The sequence below is a fragment of the Plectropomus leopardus genome, chromosome 21 (assembly GCF_026936395.1).
Source record: "Plectropomus leopardus strain MGB_pleo_1.0 chromosome 21, ASM2693639v1, whole genome shotgun sequence".
Lineage (NCBI taxonomy): Eukaryota > Metazoa > Chordata > Actinopteri > Perciformes > Serranidae > Plectropomus > Plectropomus leopardus.
In genome coordinates, this window is record NC_142196.1 from 27895193 (window position 1) to 27920055 (window position 24863).

At 38.9% G+C, this 24863-nt stretch overlaps 1 long non-coding RNA gene across 1 annotated transcript; it reads left to right on the forward strand.

Annotated features, from left to right (window-relative positions):
• Positions 1-288: 288 nt before the first annotated feature.
• On the forward strand, positions 289-24600 carry LOC148186112 (uncharacterized). Its single transcript, XR_015775312.1, has 4 exons — positions 289-1443; positions 4028-4113; positions 16007-16108; positions 19765-24600. It is a non-coding gene; the product is annotated as an uncharacterized LOC148186112 (long non-coding RNA).
• The last annotated feature ends 263 nt before the right edge of the window (positions 24601-24863 follow it).

A 24863-nucleotide genomic window follows, 5' to 3' on the forward strand; every position in this document is an offset into this window, starting at 1 on the left:
TCCCTGATTGGCTGCCAGCTGTTTAATGGATACTTCGGATGTTTTGAACTTGTTTGGGTCTATATGGCCCAAGGGCCAAATCTGGCCCCTGGTGGCCCCCAAATATTTTCTAATTCTCAATAAAAATAAAATGATTGTCTCTGTGAATAGTTTTTGTCCTTTTAGTCTCCATCAGGTGTCAGAGACATAAAACAGCATCAACATAGAGCCAGAGGAGGATCCCCCACAGCCCCGACAGAGGACACAGCTGAGACACTCATGTCCTCAAATACTAGAAATGTCCTTAAATCCTAAAAACACACTAAAAATCCTAGCAGCATCCTAAAATTTGAAAATGTCCTGAAGTCCTAGATATTTTCTTAAATCTTAGTGATCCAAAAATCCTAGAAATAAACTTAAATCCTACAAAATTCCTAAAATCCTAGTAGCATCCTTAAAGTCCAAGAAGCATTCCAAACTACTGGAAATGTCCTAAACTCCTACCTATGTCCTTGAATCTTAGATATTGTCCAAAAAACTGAGAAATGTCCCGAAATCCTAGATATATGGTAAGGTCATAGAAACGTTCTCAAATCTCAAAAAGATCCTAAAATTTTCTAAACATCCTAAAGTCCTAGAAATGTCCTATAATCTGAGAGATTTAATAAAATCCTAGAAATGTCCTTAAGTCCTGAAAATGTCCTGATGTCTGAAAACATCTTAAAATCTTAGAGATGTCCTAAAATCAGAACGTCTTCAAATCCTAATTTCCTAAAATCCACTGAACTTCAGGGCCATTTTCCCTCCTAAAACACCTCTGTAAGCCAAAGATCTTAGCAACCTTTTTAATCTCACCTGGTGCCTCCAGGACACCTGGAACCTCCTCAAGGACCCTGAGAGGTTCCTCTAGGAAATCTAAAACCTCCTCAAGGACTTCTGCAACCTGTTCAAGTACCTTCAGGACCTCTTGGAAAACATCCAGAGCTCCTCCAGGATGGTGTTTTTTGTTCGTTTCGGACAACAGCTGATGTCACCAATAATCAGATAATAATTATCACGCCCGAACTCTCCGGAGAGAAGCAGCCACGGCAGCAGTTCAACATTTTGAAGATTTCGAAACAAAACCCTCCGAGGAGCGACCGCAGTTCGTCTCTCGGGAAGTGATACATTTATATTTTTTTACAATAAACAGAGGTGATGTCATCGGTAACCATGTCGGATCTGGACTGAACTCTGCAGAAAAACCACTTGTTGATTCTTTGTGTCTCTCAGAAACAAACGGAGGACGTGAAGCGTGACTTCAGATTGGTCCCACAGAGAAGAAGAAACACTTTGAGTGTTTAGTCTCCCGCTCGGCTCTTTTCTCTCCGGCCGGGGCGAAGAGATTCTGGGAGGGAAACAACCAAACCGAAATGATCTGGAAATTCCTGCGCTGGATTGTTTTCTACCCAGAGATGACTCACGGTGGGTAAAGACTGCACGCTCACACGCTCACACACAGCTCAGGCACAACAGGCGAATGCTGCATGCAAACTCCAGAACACAGCCCGTAACTTCGACGTAATGAAGGCTCAGACGCACGCACGCACTCACGCACGCACGCGCGCGCACACACACACACACACACACACGTGTACAGTATGTATATATTTATGCAGCCAGAGCGAGGATCTTTGGCTTCATAAAAACAAAGAAACACATGTCTCACTCCCAGCGTCGGAACAAGTACACAGTAAAAATACTAACAAACACTGTGAAAAATACTCTACTACAAGCTAAGATCCTGCATCCAAAGACTCACTGAGTGTAAAAGTCAGTATGTTGCAGTAATGAGGTAGAACTTTGTCATTTTAGATAAATATCTCAAAAATTACTGAATGGATGATTTTGGCACAGATTCATTTTCTTCAAACAGGTAACAGTGACTACGCTTACATGCACATTAATGTTGCTCTAGACTCTACATACTGACTCTACATACTGACTCTATATACCAATTCTAGACTCTACATACTGACTCTATGTACCAACTCTAGACTCTACATACTGACTCTATGTACCAACTCTAGACTCTACATACTGACTCTATATACCAACTCTAGACTCTACATACTGACTCTATATACCAACTCTAGACTCTACATACTGACTCTATATACCAACTCTAGACTCTATATACCAACTCTAGACTCTACATACTTACTGTACATACTGACTCTAGACTCTAGATACTGACTCTAGACTCTACATACTGACTCTACATACTGACTCTATATACCAACTCTAGACTCTACATACTGACTCTATATACCAACTCTAGACTCTACATACTGACTCTATATACCAACTCTAGACTCTACATACTGACTCTATATACCAACTCTAGACTCTACATACTGACTCTATATACCAACTCTAGACTCTATATACCAACTCTAGACTCTACATACTTACTGTACATACTGACTCTAGACTCTAGATACTGACTCTAGACTCTACATACTGACTCTACATCCTGACTCTATATACCAACTCTAGACTCTACAAACTGACTCTATATACCAACTCTAGACTCTACATACTGACTCTATATACCAACTCTAGACTCTACATACTCACTGTACATACTGACTCTAGACTCTACATACTGACTCTATATACCAACTCTAGATTCTACATACTGACTGTACATACTGACTCTAGACTCTACATACTGACTCTATATACCAACTCTAGACTCTACATACTGACTCTAGACTCTAGATACTGACTCTAGACTATACATACTGACTCTACATACTGACTCTAGACTATACATACTTACTCTAGACTCTACATACTGACTCTAGACTATACATACTGACTCAAAATACTGACTCTCCATACCAACTCTAGGCTCTAGATACTGACTTTACATACTGACTCTAGACTCTACATACTGACTCGAGATACTGACTCTACATACCAACTCTAGACTCTAGATACTGACTTTACATACTGACTCTAGACTCTACATACTGACTCGAGATACTGACTCTACATACCAACTCTAGACTCTAGATATTGACTTTACATACTGACTCTAGACTCTACATACTGACTCTAGATTATACATACTGACTGTAGACTCAGGACACTCTAGACACTAGATGCTAGAATCTGGAGTCAGTGTCTTGGTTCTAGATACTGGTTCTGGATAGTGGGTCTAGATACTGACTATAGATTTTAGGTAGAGTCTAGTCTCAAGAGTAAGTATCAAGTATCTACAGTCAGCATTGAGAATCTATACTGACTATAGAGACTAGATTCTAGAGTCAGTTTCTAGGGTATGTATATTGACTCTCAACCCTAGATATTGACTCTAGACTTTAGATACAGACTTCAGATTCTAGACTTTAGAGTCTATCGGGGTATAAATACTAACACTTGACCCTAGATATTGTTTTTGGTATATCGAGTCAGTAAAGAGTGTCAGTACTGACTCTAGATATTAGAATCTAGAGTCAGTATCTAGACTCTTGAGTCAGTGATCTGCAGCTTGGCAGGCGTCTCCCGTAGATGTCACATAATCTCCTCTTCCTCCTGATGACAAAGCCAGCTCATATTTATGTAATCAGAACGCTACTTTGATATCACTGATGCGATTCGTATAAAATCTAGAAATTTAACACATCTGTGATTTGGAGAAGCAACGTCAACATTTTCTTCTGAGAGGTGCTCCTAAGAAAAAACAGTTTCCTGATTATATATGTGTGTTTTTTCTATCTGCATGAGGTCATCTGGGCCTCATTCAAGAACACACACACACACACACACACACACACACACACACACACATACACACACACACACAGACAGAGGCTCATTCCTGGGAGGAGGTGTGTTGTTGTCCTGGTGTGTTTACTGCAACAGTAGCCTCTGACTTCAGACCGCAGAGGTTTTGGCGAGCAGAGACTGTGACTAAGGCCGACTCTAACTGCTCGCAGACAAACTGATGTTAAAGGTGCATTCTGTAACTTTTCTCTCTTTTTCTGTTTATTCACATCAGTGTCGTCACTCCGCCGACTGTTTACCGGAGCGCTCCCTCAGCTCCCTGAACTGTCCACAGGAGTTAGTGTCATATCAGCCGGACAGGTACACTGACTCAGAAAACCACAGTTTACGTGTGTGTCTGTGTGTGTCTGTGTGTGTCTGTGTGTGTGTGTGTGAAGGGAAAACGTCAGTCATTTAAACAGCATGCAAGAGCTCCGGCAATGAAAAGTCAAAAGTTGAAGCTGAAGATGAAAAAAACTAAAAAAAAAAAAAAAAAGGAAAAAAAAGATGCAGAAGTTTATATCAAACCTGAGTCAGTGCAAATCTGAGTCAGGATGGAGACTCTATACTGAAGATCCTAACACTAGATTTTAGATACTGACTCTAGACTCTAACTACTGACTCCAGACTCTAGAGTCAGTGTCTGCAGTCAAAAGTCAAGAGTCAATATCAAGAGTCTAGAGTCAGTATTTACAGTCTGGAGTCGGTATCTAGAGAGTTCTGATTCTAGATACCAACTCTAGTTTCAAGAAACTAACTACATTCTAAATACTGACTCTAAACTCTAGAAACCGACCCTAGACTCTAGACACTGACTAAAGGCTCCAGATACGGACTCTAGACTTGTAGATAATGACTCTAAATACTACATACTGACTCAAACTCAAAACTCATAATGACTCTAGACCCTGGACACACACAAACACACACACACACACACACACACACACACACACACACACACACACAAACACACACACACACACACCACTGATCAAAAATAGATAGAAATATGAACTCATGACCCCACGGCAGACTGTCTGCAGTGTGTCAGTGTTTACGTCCTGGTTGACAGGTAGAAATAACAGAGGTGTGGCCTGTTTTCATATCACACACATACACACACACACACACACACACACACACACACACACACACACACACACACACACACACACACGGCTGACTCTACCTGCTGCAGCACGTCTCTGCTGTCTCATACTACAAGACATCTTCATTTTAGCAACCGCCCACACGTTACCTCACTGACTGTGTGTTTGTGTGTGTGTGTGTGTGTGTGTTGCATCTCACACACACACACACACACACACACATGACTAACAGCAGCTGTCTGGAGGTGTGGCCAGACCATGATGCGTCTGCTCGTCTTCATCAGACAGTTTGAGTCATCTAAGGTGACCTGGACTCTGTCTGAGGTCACAGCGGGTCACACTCGAGGGCGCCGCTTCCTAAAAAAGACGTATTTTAAAACCACGTATTCACGCGCATTACAAAATGTGTGACTAATGTTCTCTACTAGTCGGATAACTTTAGTTCGGTTTGTGAAAGTTTACGTTCAGACCCGTGTTGACCTTCACCTGTTCAGTTACAAAGTGGAACATTGTGACATGATGCATTTTGGGAGCTAAAATACTGTCGTAAAGTGAAACAAATATTTACGAGGACGAAACGGGCCGATGTTCAACGCTGACGAGACTCCCCTCAGTCATTAAACCTGTTATCAGCCGTGTGATATTAACATTGTCATAGTAACGTATGTTCTTAAAATAACAGAAAAATTATAGTAAAGTATGACGACAAAAAAAAAACCAAAAACATAAAATCATCATTTATAGTATGTTGCTCAGAAAATAATAAAATTGTCATAGAACAATTTATCATCAAAAATACCATAAAAAAGTTTTAGTATAGCATATCACTGAAAAATTTATAAAACATCGTATTATATTGTGTTGTTAAAAATATAGTAAAAAAATCATAGTATAAGATGTTCAAAAATGATTTAAAAAAGGCATGTTACAGTATGTTGTCCAGTAATTTGCAAAAAAAAGTCATAGTGTAGTGTGTCGTTCAAAAATTAAGAAGATATCAGTAAAGTCGGGTTTTTCATTCACTGGCATCACGATAAACAGAGAAAAAGAGGCTGAGCGGATCAAAACACTGTGTGCAGCTGTACAATGAAAAGAGTCAAATTTGTGCTGATCATACAAAACAACAAGGTCGCCCAGAATTCACAGAGATTTGCTTAATTTGTGCGAATTGTTTCGATTGGGCTGATTAATGTCTGCCAGCGATGAGGTGAAAACACAAAACTGTCATGATAATAATAATAATAATAATGATAATAATAATAATGATAATAATAATAATAATAATGATAATAATAATGATAACTGCACAAGTTAAATTTTGCCTCTTTAAGTCTGATCTGCTTCAGTGGAACAGAACACTGAGTTACAAACATCACAACACACATACAGCGAGTACAAGTACACTTACTTTCTCTGACTTTCACAGCGTGATTCAGACAATTACTCATGGCTCACACGTGTGTGTGTGTGTGTGTGTGTGTGTGTGTGTGTGTGTGTGTGTGTGTGTGTGTGTGTATGTTACCAGGTCATACTGTTTGTCTGGCCGTCTGTGTGTTTGTGCGTGATGATGTGATGCGTGGGCGGCTCGACATCAGTGTGTGTGTGTGTGGGCTGTACTCGAGGTAAAAGGCGGGCATCTCAAAGAACAGTCTGTCTGACGGTGTGTGTGTGTGTGTGTGTGTGTGCGTGTGTGTGTGTGTGTGTGTGTTCGGTCACTCTGAGCTCCTTTGGTGGAGATACACCAGCTCCTATAGACGACGATGCCTCACCCTACACAAAAGTGTGCGTGTCCGTTCCTCCGATCCATCACACCCTGAACACACACACGCGTCTAGACGGACCATCTGACCAATGCACACGTATACTGTACACACACACACACACACACACACACACACACACACACACACACACAGATGGCCAGACAGAGCATGTGGTCTCTGCAAAAACACCTAAAACTATTGAAGATCACATGAAAACTATCATCAGAGAAAGTAGAGAGAAAAACAAATCTTCTGACCTTCAAAGTCACAAAATAAATGAAATTGAAGCTGCAGGCAAAGAGGCAAAGAGGCAGGACTCGAGATACGTTTCTCTGTGTGCGTGCAACTTTTAAAAATGACATGGACTCATTTTTTAATCTGCATCCTTTATTGTTCTTTCTCTGCACTTCTGGCTGCGGCAGAATCAGAACAAAACCCGTCACTGAGCGCTGCAGCGTTTTCATTTTCACGGCTGCCGCAGACTCGTTCTGTGTTTCTGACCGTCCCAGTTTTTGCTCCAAAAAGACGGTCCGGCTGCAGACGACCTCTGCATGCGCAGTATGATCTCCGCTAACACATGCAACAATAACAGATTTAAAGATAAACGTGCAAAGTTTTTTTAAAGTTTTGAAAGTTAAAAAAGGCTTTTTAAAATATTCTAAATTGCAAACTTTGCAAGTCATAAATATATGTTAAATCAAAAACGTTTGTTGACATTGGATCTCAAAAAGTTTTAATTTTGATTTTAAGTTATTTACATTTTCACCAGTTAAAATGTTTGCAATACTTTAATGCAATAAAATTATAAACTTTTTTATATATATATAATGTGAATAGGCTATGCCTCACTGTAAAACCCTGAACATATATATTAAAAAAGACAGACAGAATAAAATACACTTTAAGCCAATAAAACGGTTTATTCAAATGACAGCAGGATTCAAAGTCATGATGAAATGTACGCGCATATTTACATTCAGATACTGTAATTAAGTCTCCAAGTAAAATACAGTTTAGTTTAGTGTTAAACTGCTCAGTGAGCTCGTCTCGCTCATTAAAGCTCCTCCTCTGCTGTCCTTCGTCAGCATTAAGACATCCGCGGAGATAACTTCTTTGTATGTTTCTTCTTCTTATATGATGCAAACTTGCAAACAGCAGCTAAATTTGCCTCATTTTATCTAAAAAAAAAACGATTCCGAGTCCACAAAACTCAAAAAATTAGTTCAAAATACTTTCAAAATATATTATTTAGTTCTTTTTTTCTCCTGAAAAAATAACTTAATTTTCCTGTACTTTTTTACTAATTTCTTGGTATTTTTTGAGTTGTTTCGACTGTTGTTGCCTGTTGCCTTCTTTACATGTTGAAAATAAAAAAGAAAAAGGATAAAAAGGCCGATTTGCTCAGATTTCAAACTCCCATACAAAATAAAAGCCCTGACTGTCTCAGTTTGAGAATTAAGCCATCTTATTTTTTTTCTTAATTTCTCAATATGCATTTTAAAATTCAGATATCAGGTTTCTATGGGAGGAGGTCAAAAGCAGAGATCGTGGAGACATTTTTACGCTTTTTATTTTGCAGAAATGTACTGAACAAACTCAGGAGCCCATTATTTTATTTTATTTTATTTTACTTATTTATTTTTATTTATTTATTATTATAATTTTTTCTTTTTAATTATTATTTTATTTGTTATTATTATTTTGCAATCGCACGTGCAAACATATTTATGGAGGGGTGCCTTTTTACCCTCTGACCCATGAAATGTGTGTGCACGGCAGTGAGGCTACACGTATGTAAACGGCTGTGTGGCTGCAGCAGATGATGTCATACAGAGAAAAATGGCGGCAGCTGACGCCACAGCGGCCTGAAGTCTTAAGTTTTTTACTCACTTTTACGTATCTTTACATTAATTGCATACATTACATTCATTTGAAACACGTTTAAATTTTAAAGTCGTTATCAGGCTGAAACATGCCCCCCCGAAACATGCCCCCTCCGTCTCTTTCACCACTTCCTGTCTGTCTGAGACCGCTGGCCACACGGCCTCATGGGAAACCCTCAATGTTCGCTCCCTCAATCAAACTGATCGCATCTGACATCTCCTGCCCGCAGAGGCTGTGTGTGTGTGTGTGTGTGTGTGTGTGTGTGCGCGCGTGCGCGTGCGCGTGCGCGTGCGCGCGCCCAAAGCTGTCGAAACGAAACTTTAAAAGACGACACTCGACTCTTTGATGACGGATGTTTTTGATCAGTTACACACAGTCGACCAAATTTCACTGTTACTGTTTAAGAGTTATTGTTCCTCCAAATTAACACTTTAAACAATTATATATAAAAACAAAAGTTTTTTTTCCTGAAATAAAGAAACAGAATCTCCATCAGAATCATTGAAATGTTCCCAGATTTAAAATATTTCTGACAAAATAACTTGAATTGTTGTTTCTGCCTACTTTCATTAAAATCTGATCTGATCTTTTTACCTCGATCTCATCAGCTTGTTTGGAGAAAAAATAGGTTCAAAAAGTTCAAATTTGACAAGCTTGTAAATTATATGTACGGATGAAATATTAAGAAATTGAACCTAAAAATCCTTTTTTTCTCTGTAAAATTTGCAAATAATGAAAAAAAAACCAAGCCTATTTACCCAGGTTCCAAAGGGTTAATAATTCCCCAAAAACTTAAATAAAAAACAAAATAAAAGTTAAATATTTTCCTGAAAAATCGCAGTAAAAAAAAAAAAAAAGATTAAAAAAAATCTGGAGAAAAAAAGAATTGTCTAAATGTTTAGTTGATGTTTGATTGACAGCTGGAAAAAAAGTTTAAAATCTCAGAAAAAAAATCTGCGAGGGACGACAGGACACGTGGACACGTGGGGAGAGACAATACAGTGTGTGTGTGTGTGTGTGTGTGTGTGTGTGTGTGTGTGTGTGTCTGCTTTAGTCATCACTACAGTCCGAGGTGATGTGTTAACAGGCAGGAAACAGGAAGTGTCATTAGACTGTCAGACACACACAGACACACACACACAGACACACACACACAGACACACACACACAGACACACACACACAGATGCGTTAACGATGTGTCTGATTTCGTGAGACGCTCTGACCTGTTTTAATTGATTCAGAGAAGATTTTTTGACTTTTTAAACGATGGTTAATTGAAAAGTTTGGCGTTTGTTCGGCGGGACAGAACGAAGAAGGCGAGATTCGGCTTCGTGATTTATGACGGAGGAAAAAGTGCTGACGACTTCCAGCCTGGTTACGGTGTTTCTTCAGCTGGCGCTCAGCGTAACGTCTTGTGGCTGTTTGAGAGTTTCGCTCTGAGCCTGTTTGCTCGTTCAAAGCGGCGGACATCATTTTGGGTTATTTTTGTTCATTCTCATTCAGCTTATGTTTGATTCTTTGGACGTAACGAAGAAAAGCATGGGACCATCGCCCCCGCAGCAAATGGTTTAATTTTGTGTTGGATCGTCAGAAACGTTCGTTAAGGCCGAGTCATTGTAGAAATAACGGTTTTAGCCGGTTCTTTCTCCCGACTCGTCAAGAACCGCCGTTTTTTCTCCAGCGCACAGATGCACCCTGTGCAGCCATTTCATGACGTTTATAAAGTGGGAAAATGCATTTTGGGCAGGCGAGAACAGATACATCAAAAAATCAATGCAAAAATAAAAAATATGCAACTTGATCACCCCAAACATGGCTGGAAATTTCAGTGTTTGGTCCCCAAAATATGGTTGGAAATGTCCCAACATTTTGACAAAAAATACCATCTTTGCTTGTTATAGACATGGATAAAAATGTCCCGACGACTTGTTGAAAATTCCCGGTTTGGACGCCCGAAACACAGCTGGAAATTTCACAAGGTGTCAGTAAAAATAAACGGCTTTGGTCCCCAAAATATGGTTGGAAATGTCCCGAAACGTCGTTAGAAGTATTCAGTTTGGACGCCCCAAACACAGATGGGAATGTCCCGCCGGTCCGCTTCAGAAGCTTTTATTGGCTGCATCGTCTTTTTTAATCGTTGCATCTTCAGTTTCTCTGAAGATACTTTCGTTGTTTTTGCTGAGGACGAACATTTTGGTTGTTGTGTGTGCGTCTGCGTTTTTGATTTACGGTGGGAACGCGTCCCTCCTCCTCCCCCTCCCCCACTCCTCATCCGTCCGTCCTGCTGAGACGTTCTTCAGCGTCTTTCTGCTTTTAAATGTCAGCGCGCAGAACCATAAAACATCTGTGTGCATATGTGAGCACACACACACACACACACACACACACACACACACACTTATCCTTATATAAGACTCGTGGGGTTTGTGAGGTCAAGGTTTTCTGTGTGTCTTTGTTGGAAATTCAGGTGAAATTTACGATCGCTTTTTTGGCTCTCAGACTGAAGCAGCAGCGGAGGGGAAGCCCTGTGGTGTGTGTGTGTGTGTGTGTGTGTGTGTGTGTGTGTGTGTGTGTGTGTGTGTTCTTAAATTACACACAACTAAACAGAATAATTGTCAGTATTTTTTGTATATTTCTTTTTTTTTTTCTTTCTCCCAACTTTCTTTTAGTCCATAAAAATTCGGAGGTCGTAGAAATATGATCAAAAAATGTGTCGCCAGAGTAAATGTTGCACATTTCGCCAAACTACAAGTATGTTTAATTTTGAGATTAACTTCAGTAATGAAGTTCATCTTTTCGGGCTTTGTGCAGTGGTGTCAGGAGGCCTGAGCGTGATGTGTTCAAGGACCATGACTGAAAATCTAACCATAATTTCTGTTTTTACAGCTTCTAGCTTTAGTAAATGGTGTGTATATATATATATATATATATATATATATATATATATATATATATATATATATATATATATATATATATATATATATATATATTCTGTGACTTAATTTTAAACATGATTGTAACAGCAACAAAAGAAGAAATGACCCAAAATCAGTAAAAACAGTAAAAACTACAAATTACATATGAATTAGTTAAAATCTAATCTAATGTAATGTCCTAAAATCTTGAAAACATCCAAAAATCCTAAAAATTTCCTGAAGTCCCAGAAAAAAACCTACTTCCTAGAAAATGTCCAAAAATCCCAGAAACATATTTAAGTCTTAGAAATGTCCTAAAATATATATAAAAAATGTCCTGAAATCTTGTCCAAAAATCCTATAAATGTCCTAAAATCCTGAAAATGTCCTATTTTCTAGAAATGTCCCAAAATCCTGGCAATGTGCTAGAAATGTCCTAAAATGTCCTAAAATATATGAAATGTCATAAAATCTTGAAAATGTCCTAAAATCCAAGAAATGTCCTGAAGTCTTAGAAATTCCCAGTTTTCTTGAATTGTTCTAATATCCTGTAAATTTCCTAAAATCTTGAAAACATCCAAAAATCTTAGAAATGTCCTATAATCCTAGAAACGTCCTGATATCCTAGACATGTATTTAAATCTTAAAAATGTACAGAAATAAAAGAAATTTCATAAAATCTTGAAAACGTCCTATAATCCTGGAAACGTGTATGCGGCTGCTGCGACCAGCTTCCTGTCACTTTGATCTACACGTTGCACACACACACACACACATGCGCGCGCGCACACACACACACACACACACACACACACACACATGCGCGCGCGCACACACACACACACACACACACACACACACCTGGTCGTGGTAATAACTCTCGCTCACGTTCGCCGTCTCTGAGGTGATGATGAAACGAGAGCGAGAGGAGAGCTGTGATTGGTCCAGAGGTGACACACTTCAGAAAAGGTTACCTGGTTCATCTCAGCCGTTGCCGCCAAGGTGTCACCTCTGGACCAATCAGAGCGCCTCTCTGTGTGTCACATGGCGCTGATGAGTCACCGCGGTCAGGACGACCGCAGATGATGAAGATGATTGTTTCATCTTCACCTCAGAGACGGAGAGCGAGAGCGAAACGTTATTACCTCGCTGATTAGACAGGAAGTCAGGCGGCGTCGGCCTGATCGACAGCATCTCGAGATGACTCTGCATGCATGCGTGTGTGTGTGTGTGTGTGTGTGTGTCTGTTATACACGTGCAGAAAAAACCTGACGTCAAACACGTCTGCTTTAATGAGCTGCTCTTGTCGTGCGTGTCACAGAGTTCACGTCCAATCATCTCGCTCTCTCATTCATTATTTTTCCTCTCAGCTCGGTTTCCTTCTTGTTCTCTCGGTCTTTTTTTTCTCTCTTCGTTTCTCGTCTCCACGCCGCCGCCGCCGAGCTGCTTCACAGCTCTGCTCAAACCTGCACGTCCTTTACTGCAGTAAAAGTACTGACACCACACTGTAAAATACTCTGCTGCAGTAAAAGTCCTGCATTAAAATGTTCCCTCGGTTAAAGTATTTGAGTTTAATCTGTTAAATATAGTTTAAGTAGTACAAGTACTTCAGTACAGTTTTGTATAACTCCACTTCCAAAAAAGATGTAACAGCTGCAGCCCCATACATGTTTTTAGGATTTTAGGACATTTCTAGGAATGTAGGATGTTAGGATTTTAGCAAGTTTGTAAGATTAAGTACGTTTCTGGGATTTTAGGACATTTCTAAAATTTTAGCTCATTTCTAGGATTATAGGTTTTTTTAGGATTATAGGACATTATTAGGATACAGCATCTCTGATTTTTGGATATTTCTGGGTTTTTAAGACATATCTTGGATTTTGGGGCATTTCTAGGAAAGCATTTTGTTTCTAGGATTTTAAGACTTTTTGGGGGGATTTTTGGACATTTCTAGGTTTTTAGCACATTTCTGGAATCTTAGTAAATTCCTAGAAATACAGGGCATTTCTAAGATTTTAGCTAGTTTCTAAGACTGAGTAAGTTTTTAGAATTTTAAGATGTCTTAGGACATTTTCTAGGATTTTAGCAAGTTTATGTATATTTCTAAGATTTTTGACATTTCTAAGATTGAGCAAGTTTATAGGATTAAGTGTGTTACTAAGATTTTAGGATTTTCAGGCATTTCTAGGAAATTGTTTTTTCTTTTAAAAAAAAATCCCAAAAAGGTTTGAAGATAAAAACATTGCCCAAACATTTTATAGAAAAAACAGTTGTTTAGTTTTTTTTTCTTTTTTGTGTTTTAAATACAAAAAAAGTTAAATGTTTTCCTTCAAAAATCGTCGAAACATGTAAACAAACAAAACAATTGCAAAAATTTTGGAAAAAAAATTAAAAATTATTTAAAAAATTAAAAATTATATATATAAAATATTTTCTTATTTCTTGATTGACAGCTGTCTCAGCCAATGACATTCATCCTCAGCAGTGACTTCCACTCAGGCTCCGCCCACCCAGAGATGGAAGAATTTAAAACTTCAGACAAAATCTGCAATATGAAAGGACAGATGTGGTCTCGTGGGTTAGAGATAATACAGCCTGTGTGTGTGTGTGTGTGTGTGTGTGTGTGTGTGTGTGTGTGTGTGTGTGTGTGTGTGTGTGTTGAAGTGTAACAGTGAGGTTATATAAGCGTTCAGGTGTTTATTAATCCAGTGGAAACTGAGAAGCTTTGCAGACGATCAGAGTGAGAACTCCTGAGGTGTTACTGTGTGTGTGTGTGTGTGTGTGTGTGTGTGTGTGTGTGTGTGTCTGTGTCTGTGTGTTTGTGTGTGTGTGTGTGTGTGTGTGTGTGTGTGTGGAGTCATTTCCTCATGGTGGGAATCATCCTTCATTAAACGCTCTAATCCTATTTTGACGACTGTGTAGAGTAAAACGATAGCAGTCCAGGAAATTAAACAGACGACACACAACACAACGTGTGTGTGTGTGTGTGTGTGTGTGTGTGTGTGTGCAGGAATGTGTTGGCTGGCCTTTCAGCAGCAGGATGATGAATGAGATGAATGAACACAGTCTGTTTCACAGCTCGCTCTCTGATCATTTCTGATTTTCATGTTTTTATCGATAAGCTGTAAACTTCGCCCTGATGCAGGAAATGGCTGTTATCTAACATCTGAGATTCGTCCCAAAATCCAAGAAATTTCCAAAAATCCTTTATTATTATTTTTTTTTATATTTTAAAAAATATGAGTAAACCAACCATGTACCTTGCAAAATCTAAGAAATGTCCCAGAATCAAAGAAACTTAAAATCTGAGAAAAACCCTGAAATCTGGGAAAAGTCCTAAAATTATAGAAATGTCCGAAAATCCAAGAAGCCAACAAGCAAGGTGAATTAAAAAAAACTCAGTAGTAACAAGGCAAGATCATTTTCTGTAACAATATTTTAAATAAAATCTCACAAGAATTATTATTTTGATTAGAATTAATTTACTAATTTTCTTTGTAATATTCAATAATCCCCTTTTCACCTTTTACCCTTTTTTTCAATTTTTTGGACATTTCTTGTCAATTTGTTAATTATATTTTTTCATACCAGTTTTCTTGGCTTTCGGAGGTTTAAATGCTACGGAAAGGTGCACAATGCAGCACAAGAAAACTGAATCCAGGTGTTAAAGGGTTAAAAACAGAACAACAAACCAGCAGCCTTGACACACACACACACACACACACACACACACACACACACACACACACACACATACCAGGCCAGGGTCACTGTGTGAGTTATCAGTCCCGTTGAGTCTTGAGTGTAACTGTGGAGGACAAAGCACGATATCACTGTCACTGATAGGAAGAGTGTGTGTGTGTGTGTGTGTGTGTGTGTGTGTGTGTGTGTGTGTGTGTGTGTGTGTGTGTTTCAGTCTCAGACAGCAGCGACTCCTCTGCGTCATTTCTCCGTCCGTTCCTTAAATCCGCACCGCCGGCCTCCTCATGCACTCATTTTTTAAATGTTATAATTTTCATTTTAATTTATTTTTTTATTTTTCTTGTTGAAACAGACTTAAATTAAAATTAAAATCGATGTTATTTGGTTAGTTATTTGGTACATTACATTCCTGGAAACCCCAAAACAAACACGGGAAAGTAAAAAAGAAAAACAAATTCAAACACTGTAAAATATGTTTTTAATATTTAATTGTGATCATTTTAAATATAGTTCTCTTAAAATTTTATCCAAGCTTATAAAAACACAATTTTCTGAATTAAAAATTATTTTTCTTGCACTTTGTGGGACATTTCTTGCCAAGTTGCTCATTTCCTTATTTTTGTTCATTTTTTAAAATTATATTATTTAAAATATATTTATTTTGTATTCAGACATATTTTTAATTGCCAAAACAGACATTAAGTAAAAAATTGAACTGTTTTTCAATCATCTGGCTGCTATTTAAAAAACATAAAAACAAACAAACCAAAAAAAAACCCAAAACAGTTTTCTCCCCACTTCCTAATTGTTCCTTTTTTTCTGTCTTTTTTTAGGTTTAAAGATGTGAGACGTCCGGCCCGACACCGAGCTGGGATTCAGATTCAGCCTGTGGTCTCAAATCATCCAAAAAAAGACATTTGAAAAGCTGGACAGCGGTGAGTTCTTCCAGAAATCACCTCACTGCCTCCACAGGATCGTACGCACACGTCCTTATATGCATTACTTATATCTGATGTTTTCACGGAGGAGGAGGTCGGCTTCAGAGGGGCGAGGGCGAGCTGATTTAAGGAGCGCGGGGAGATGAGTTTTCAATTCACGGGAGCAGTTTGGGAGTAAAAGCAGTAAATATTCAGATACGACAGCAGGAATCTCTCTGGAGAGGAAACATGGACGCCTGGACAGGAACCGGCCGACCCGGTCCCTGACCTCAATGTTTCACAGACAAAGAACATGAAACCGAAGCCGAACGATCAGCGGCTCCTCCGACCGCCCGAAATACTTGGATCGAATCTGGAAGAAACATCAATCTCAGCGCAGACGTGAAAAACTAATGGAAGTCGAAATGTTGGACAGAAAACCGTCCTCGGCCGTCCGACCCCAAACTCAGCTCAAAATGTAAAGTTTGTCCTGAAGGTGGCGCCGGAGGAGAGACGTCAACGGATCCTCACACAATGTTCCGACAAAAGTTACGATCTTTACGTCAAGTTACGCTCTAAATATAAAGTTACGTAGGTTAGGTGTAGGGAAAGAATTGTGATTTGATGTTCGTAAGTTATGTACTTAACGTTAAGCTATGCAGTTAAGTTTAGGAATAAACATATAGTTCTGTCTTCAGGTTACGTACTTAACGTAAAGATTAGTTTTTAACGTAAAGTTTCGTATGTTGGGTTGAGGAAAAGAATCACAGTTTGGCGTCCTTGGTCTGCATACTTAATGTGAAGTTATATTTTTAAAGTTACGTACTTAATGTAAAGTTACGTAGGTTAAGTTTAGGAATAAAATATGGTTTTGGGTCTTCAGGTTACGTACTTAACATCAAGTTACGAATTTAGGTTGAGGTTTAAGAAACGAATTACGGTTTGGCGTCCTCGGGTTGCGTCCTAAATGTAAAGTCATGGATAATATTTTGTGTTTACAGGATAAAATAATGTCAGGAAACAAAATTATTTGTGTTTTGTGACTAAAAGTCAGGAGGCCCCGAAAATGATCAGGGTTCATTTTTTTTGTGGAGCACAAACACTCAAACAGTGAATTCAAAGGAAATCAAGAATAAAAAATAAATAAATAATAATAATAATAATGATAATAATAATAAATAAAATATATATATGTATATAAAAGCCCCGCCTCCCGCTGGTTTCAGTTACAGCATTTTTTTTTTTTTTTAATTTCTCACTATTTTTTTATTTAGTATAAGTCCCGCTCTGTCCTGTGTGGATCAGCTGGAGTCGTTGCTGCTGTCGGACTGAACCGCGGTGAACTCGGCTGATGACTAACGCTGTTCTTAACCTCCAACCTCAGTGGGGGTGAGGGGGGGGGCGCACGCCGCCGCCGCTGCACACGCCTCTGTGGGTATATATTTGTCTTTCCGCTTGTTTCACTGTAATGATGGTGACTAATTTAACAGCCATAACCTTTCAGCGGTGAGGCAGCCAGACTGGTAATTAGCCAGTTAGGACATTATTATCCGTCCTGATGCCTCGGCAGCGGAAAGTTTCCGTGTTTTCTCTGCGGAGGAAGAAGAGGAGGCTGTTTCTGGACCGAAAACGTCTGTTTCATGTCGGGGTGAAAACGACTTCCTACGGAAACACACGCTGACGGAAAAGTTCGGCTGATCGATATTTCACAGAAAGACGACCGCCAGCGTGTGATTTAACCTGATTACATCTAAAACTGGGATAAAAATGGGTTTCCATGGAGATCCATCACAGTCTTCGTTACGGCCAAATGCGCTGCTGCTGTCCGTGCAGCAGCTGCTGTGTTCAGGCCTCAGCAGCGCTTTTACTGAGTCTGCTGTTGTCTCCCTGAATCTGATGTTTCCTCGTCCACATCAGCACGCGGCTCCGTCCTGTAATCCCAAACATCCGTGCCAGCACGTGTGTGTGCTGACGTCCCGGCGTTTGTTTCCGTGCGCTGTTACCAAACACGTGCAGCGTCATCCCACCATGTGCTTGTGTTGACATCAGGCTTAAGTTTTTTATTTTATTGTATTTTTAATTTAAAATACACAAAATGATAATAATAATAATAATAATAATAATAATAATAATAACAACACAGTATTCAGCACTGGGTGAGGGAAGAAATCACCCAAAATGCATTTTAATGTGAGGTAGAAAGAGCTCATACCTTTAAAATAAGTGAATTACTTAATTATTTTATTTTTCTTTGTAGAGATATTTTTACTTGACTTTTTTTTTGGACTTTGGACGTTTCAGTGGGACGTTTAGGACAGTTCTCATTATTTAATGGGCTGACTTGGGTACAGTTTTGATTTAATTGTTGGCAGACGTTTAGTTCGCCGGACTGGTTTTGTTTTTCTTGGCAGATCCACAAAGATCCAGGAGGCATCAGGTGTGTTTTTGCAGCAGCACAGAGGAACTGTAAGGTTTCAGGACCGGAGCTGGACGGGACAGGTCAAAGATCTGTTTGTGGACAATAACAATAATAACTTTATTTATAGAGATTGTTGTAGACAAAAGTTACAAACAATAGTTGAATAAACACAAAAAAGCTGATGCAGTACACCGAGACAAACTTTAAACCTGGTGATCGACTGTTTTGATTTTTTAAGTTTTCTTCATGTTAAATGCAGGTCTTCGTGTGGGACTTGCAGTAACTTTGTCCACATTGTCCACCTCGAAGACTCGGACTGTTACTCTGTCAAATTTGACGTAAGCTGGCGACAGTTTTCAGCCACTTCTGAGAAACGAGGAGGACGTGCCGCACGACTTTGTATCAGCGGAGCGAACACACAGAAATACTTTGTATAACTGAGGACTGAATCTGGCCGAGGACACCACTGAAGGTCTGAGGGTCAGCGGGGACATTTAAAGAGACACTGAGGTCTTTTCTCAGGATGTGGACCTTCAGATACAAATCACATATTTTTCACATCACCACCATCTGTTTTAAGATTAATCTTTGAAAGAAAGAGGAAAAAAATCATCAAGTCAAGTAAACGCCAGAAACTTAATCTGTCACTATTTAACATTTTAACCCATTAAAACCTGAGGGGAGAGGGCAGTGAGCAACGGCAGAAGAAACCAGAAATTAGTAAAAAGTTACAAGGAATTTATCAAACACTAAGCAAAAAAAACAACAAAAAAACTCAAGAAAATGGTAAAAAAAAAAAAGTGTCTTTAACATTCTTTAAAACATAGTTATTTTTCAAAATAATATTTCCCAGAAATGAGCAAGAAATAATTTAAAAAAACAAACAAGAAAATTACCTCAAGTCTAGAAAAATAACCCCAACAATTTAACCCCCCAAAATAAAATAAAAAAGCTGAAAAATATAATGATTATGTAAAATGATCTTAAATCTTTTATTTTTATAATTAACTTTATAACTTAATTTAATTAACTGGTACATTTCTCACAAAGTTAAACGTCGCCTTTTTTCCCTTGTTTTTTAAACCAATTTTCTAATTTTCTCAGGGGTCAAAGGTTTAAATGCTTGTGAGAGGCGTCTAAACGCAGCACAAGAAAACTCGTCCACGTTTCAAAGGGTTATTTTTTTAAATTCTGCTTTTATTTTATTATTTTTATATTCTCTGATTTTTTCTCCCTTTGTGCTCTCTGTTAACAGCCTCACGGCGAATCCTCCGCTGGAAGCCGTCGCTGTTCATAACGCTGAAGATCGTGCAGGAGACAGACGGCATTATTTCAGGACTTTAACTAGTTAAGTGTGAATATTTAAATCCACTGTTATAATATTTGTTTGTACTGAGTTTCACACATTTTTCCAAGCATGTTTTTAGGATTTTAGCACATATCCAACATTTTGAGATGTTTGAAGGCTTTTGGGATGTTTCTGTGATTTTAAGAGATTTCTAGGATTTTAGGACATTACTAAAATTTTAGGGTGCTTAAGGGGTTTTAGCATGTTTCTAGAATTTTAGATGATTTTTTAGGATTGTAAGATGTTTCTCAGTTGTTTTTTTTTCTTCTTACATTTTCATTTTTAGGATCTTAATGCGTTTCTAGGATTCTAGGACATTTTTACAATTTTAACACATTCGTACAATTTTAGAGCATTCTAGAATTTTACCATTTTCCAGGACATTTTGAGGATTTGGGGATTTCCCTTGAATTTTAGGATGTTTCAAGGTATGAAGGACATTTCTAAGATTTTAGAATGTTTTTGGGAATTTAGACATTTAGACATTTCTGGAGTTTCTGAGATTTTTGTATATTTCTGTGATTTTAAGACATTTCTTGAATTTTAGGATGTTTCTTTGATTTAACAACATTTCCAGGACTTCAGGATGATTCTAGGGTTTTAGCACATTTATAGAATTTCAAATTTTTTTAGGATTGTAGGACACTTCTCAGATTTTAGGACATTAGGACATTTTTAGGATTTTCTGACATTTCTAGGATTCAAGGATTTCTCTTGGATTTTAGGATGGTTTGTGGATTTTAGCATGTTTCTAGGATTTTAGAACATCTCTGGGAATTCAGGACAATTATAGCATTTGTAGACATTTTTAGGATTTTAGGATGTCTTTCGGATTTTGGACTTTTTTCAGATTCTACGATAATTCTAATTTTTTAACACATTTCGAGGATTTCAGCACATTTCAGTAATCTTTGGACACGTCTCAGATTTTGAGACATTTCTAGGATTTTAGGATGTTTGTAGGGTTTTAGGGTTTTAGGTTGTTTTTTTTTAGGTTTAGTTTACATTTCTCGGGACATTAAGACTGTTTCTTAGATTTTAGGAAGCTTCTGGGTTATTCGGCCAGATTTGGCCAGCGGACCGTCAGCTGAGCATCACTGCCTAATACGATGGGACACAATCAGGGCATCAAACATCTGAAAGCAGTAAGAGGAAGCGTCTCTGTATCAGGCGGAGACGTGGACGAGCAGCTGCGTGATTTAGCGCATGTGGTCCAGAAGGCAGAGCGAAGTGCAGATAAACGCCGAGAGATGACAGACAGTGAGCGAGGTCAAAGCCGCTCCGCTGACGTGAGCCGATAATCATGTGTTTTAGGAGGCGATGCGGACGATGATAGCCGGGGCGTTCCTCAGTCAGGAGGCTGATGGGAAACAAATGGGAGCAGTTAATCAAACTGAGCCCAGATCACTGCTGTACGCAGGTTTGAGGACTCTCTGTCAAACGTTTGGCTCGCTGTTTTCTGTCTCATAAAAAAGCTGAGCTGCACTCAACAAGTCAAAAACTGAGAAGAATCTGACTCCGAGTGAGTTTGTTTGGCTGTAAATAAGACGGGGAAACCACCGTGACCTAACAGACCGCAGAGCGACTGCCGATCCACAAACGGACTCATCCTGTAGCGCCGGATTCCCCAAACATCAGGAATGTCAGTCCTCAGGCCGTCGCTGTAAAAATACTGACACGAGGAAGCTGACGATGGTTTGTTACAATCGCAATAAAATACACAAAAATACAAAAACCATCAGTTCAGCTCAGGGCTGTCAAACGATCCATTTTTAAAATCAGGATTAACGGCTCTGTTGTCGCTTTGCAGATGACTTCTGCGTCCAGAGCTCAAGGTGTCCTTCTAGGACATCTCTAGGACTTTAGGACATGTCTCAGATTTTAGGACATGTCTAGGACTTTTGGATGTTTCTCAGATTTTAGGATGTTTCCAAGACTTAATGACCTGTCCAGGATTTTAGGACATTTCTAAGATTTTAGGACGTTTCTTGGATTTTCCTTGAAGAAGCTATTTCTCTAATCGTTATTTTCAAGGCGGCAACATTTCCTGGTGCAGGTTACCAAACATCGCTGCTTTTCGTGTAATTAGTTTCATCATTTTTCTGCTGATGCTCTCGTGTTTTCGGGTTGTTTATTTTGACTCTGCTCTGTTTTATGTCTCAGATGTTTATGCCTCCTCGCTGGCGACAGCAATCGTTTTCCGTCGTCCATCGTCCTCCGTGTGTCGTGTGACGGCTTCTGTCTGGTATCATCACTGTAAAACTCGCCCGGTGCAGCCTCTTAAAGACGGGAGTATCGCCCGGCCATTAACGTCTTCCTCTACCGGTTATCTCGACACGTTCAACGTGTTCTGATAAAAGCCGAGGCGTACCTCTGCGGAGGTTACCTGCTCATTTATTTTATGGCCTTGTTATGTTTGGCTCTGTATTCGTGTGGGAATAAGTGTCAAAAATTTTGTTGCAAAAACTGGGAGATTTCATCTTTCGGAATTGGCGTGTTTCCTTCTGGCGTATTTCATATTTTTGCAGTTTCTGTTAGTGCAGTTTAAGGGTTAATGGAAAGCCGCCTCGTGACTCAGCGGAAACGGTGATCTGTAAACTCTAAACTGAAGCCAGCAGGAGATAAGGAGTTACAGCAGAAGCCTCATTAACGTCTCAGCCGAGCATCGCACAATGTGTTTTCCATGAAGGGCTGTAAATCAGTGTGAGGTTTCGGGGCCTCGGCCTCCTCGGGGCCAAACCGCAGACCTCAGATACAATCCTGCCGACCTGAGACGGCGTTCCTGCAGCCCTCTGTGGCTCTCTGAGGTTTTAAAGAAATTCGGGTTAACGCCGTTTACATTTAACGGCAGCATGAAAATAGCTTGCGAGGATGTCGAGCGTCTGCATCGTGTTTCTTAAAAACGTCCTGAACTTTAAAGGAGCCGAAAGCAAACGAGAAACTTCTGACGGCAAACTTGTCTGAAAGCTCCACAGCTCCACCTCAGGTTTTTGGGGTGTTTTGGTTTGGAAACACGAGTGCTGAGATGTTTTGTGATTTATTAGTCCTCTTCCATTGTGCTCAGTCGTGATGGTAATCGCTGCGTGCGTAACGTCAGCGTTTAATTCGGTTACATTTGGTTTCTGAAAATAGAGCTCTGGCCGCGTGTCATGTGAACACACAGTCTCCGGCTCTGTAGCCATTATGTTATTAAGCTTTTACAGTCTAAAGATAAACCTGTTTTTACACTCAGCGCTGAGTCATCGCAGCCACAAGGTGCACCTCACCTTCTCAGCCGTCACTCGCTGCTGGTTTTGGGGCTTTCTGGCAGCCGTGATGAAGGTCCTGCTTTGTTTCAGCTCGAGGTTGCGCTCCGTTTGTTGTGTCCTCAAGAAATAATCATTTCATTATTGAGAACTTTTACCAGAGTCCGTGTGGTTATAAAAAACCTGGTAAAGTCATGGAAAGTTTTGTAAACTTAAATAAACCCTGAAAGAAACGGAGAAAAACACCAAAAATGAACAAAAAAATAAAATAAAATGTGAGCAACTTGGCAAGAAAAAATAAAAGACAAAGAAAAATTTCAAAATGAGATGGGATGGATTTTTTGATAGTATAAAAAAATAATTATGTATTTAAAATAATGTTAAAGAAACTTTTTTAAAGCATTTTCTGAAGTAATTTTATTTATTTTCTTTTCTGTTTTTTTTGCTCCCATTTAAATGTCCTGAAACCTGAAAAAAACAGGCATCATTTAAAAAAATCAGTCAATAAATCATGAGCAACTTAGCAAGAAATGTGATGCAAAGGAAACGATCTGAGTGGATTATGAAATATTATTTTGAAAAATAACTATGTTTTAAAGAATGTTAAAGACACTTTTTTTTATTTACCATTTTCTTGAGTTTTTTTGTTGTTTTTTTTGCTTAGTGTTTGATAAATTCCTTGTGACTTTTTACTAATTTCTTGCTAATTTTTTGGACATTTGTTGTTATGTTACTCCTCGCCCTACCGTGTTTTTGTGAGAATTAAAGCCAGTTTACTTGAGGGTTAAAGGGTTAAGAGACGCTGTCATTACTGTCACATCTTCCGGTCGTTGTTTCCCAGGCTGGACCGTCAGATTCCCGTTGAGGGGAAATGATTTCTCGGTCACGCCCTCCGTACTGTAAGCTGACTCGCTGTTTTTCACAGAGCCGCTCACTCGGGGGAAATGCAGTCATTTGTGATAATTTCCCTCAGTGACTTTATTCCCGAGCAAATCGTCCGTGTCTGTAATTTGTCAAGAAAAACTTCCACATTAAATTACCCAGAGTGCTTTCTTTGGTAGATCTCATCGCTTCTCCATGTTCTGCTGAATCATGTGGGGAAAAACTTGCTTTTAATGCGTAGCCCGTAGAGCTTTGAGGGGTTTTAAAAGCTAAAATAAAAAAAAAAAAAACATTGTTTGGCTGCCTCTTTAATCTGAAGCAGAGATGCTCAACTTGCTTTTGCTTGAGGGCCACTTTTGCAAAATAACCAAAGGCCAGGGGCCAAGTGTGGCAGTCCCATGTTTTTTCTATAATTTTAGGAATTTTTTTCTGATGTTAGGACATTTCAAGGATTTGAAGACATTTCATGGATTTTAAAATGTTTCTCTCATTGCATTGTTGTTATAACATTTTGCTGTGATGCAAATTATTCATCACTGTAGACTGAAAAAAATAAAAATAGAAATACAATTTAAGAGTGTGGGATTGGGTGGTTATTAATGAAATGCACTGTCAAAGTGTAAAATGACAGAAAAAAGTAATTGTAAAACATGGCATAATTTTAAAAAAAAAACCCTGAAGTCATCAGAAAATGGATTCAAATTTATAAAAACTTCGTAGTATAGTTAGTTGGATTTGATGTCATAAAAATGGTATGCTCTGGTTTGTTTTCCAAACACTCTAATGTAGTATAGTGAGTCATTCCAAAAAAGAACAAAAACAGCCTAAAGTCTCATAATTTGGCACGTTCAAAAAATGACCAAAAACACTAATAGTATA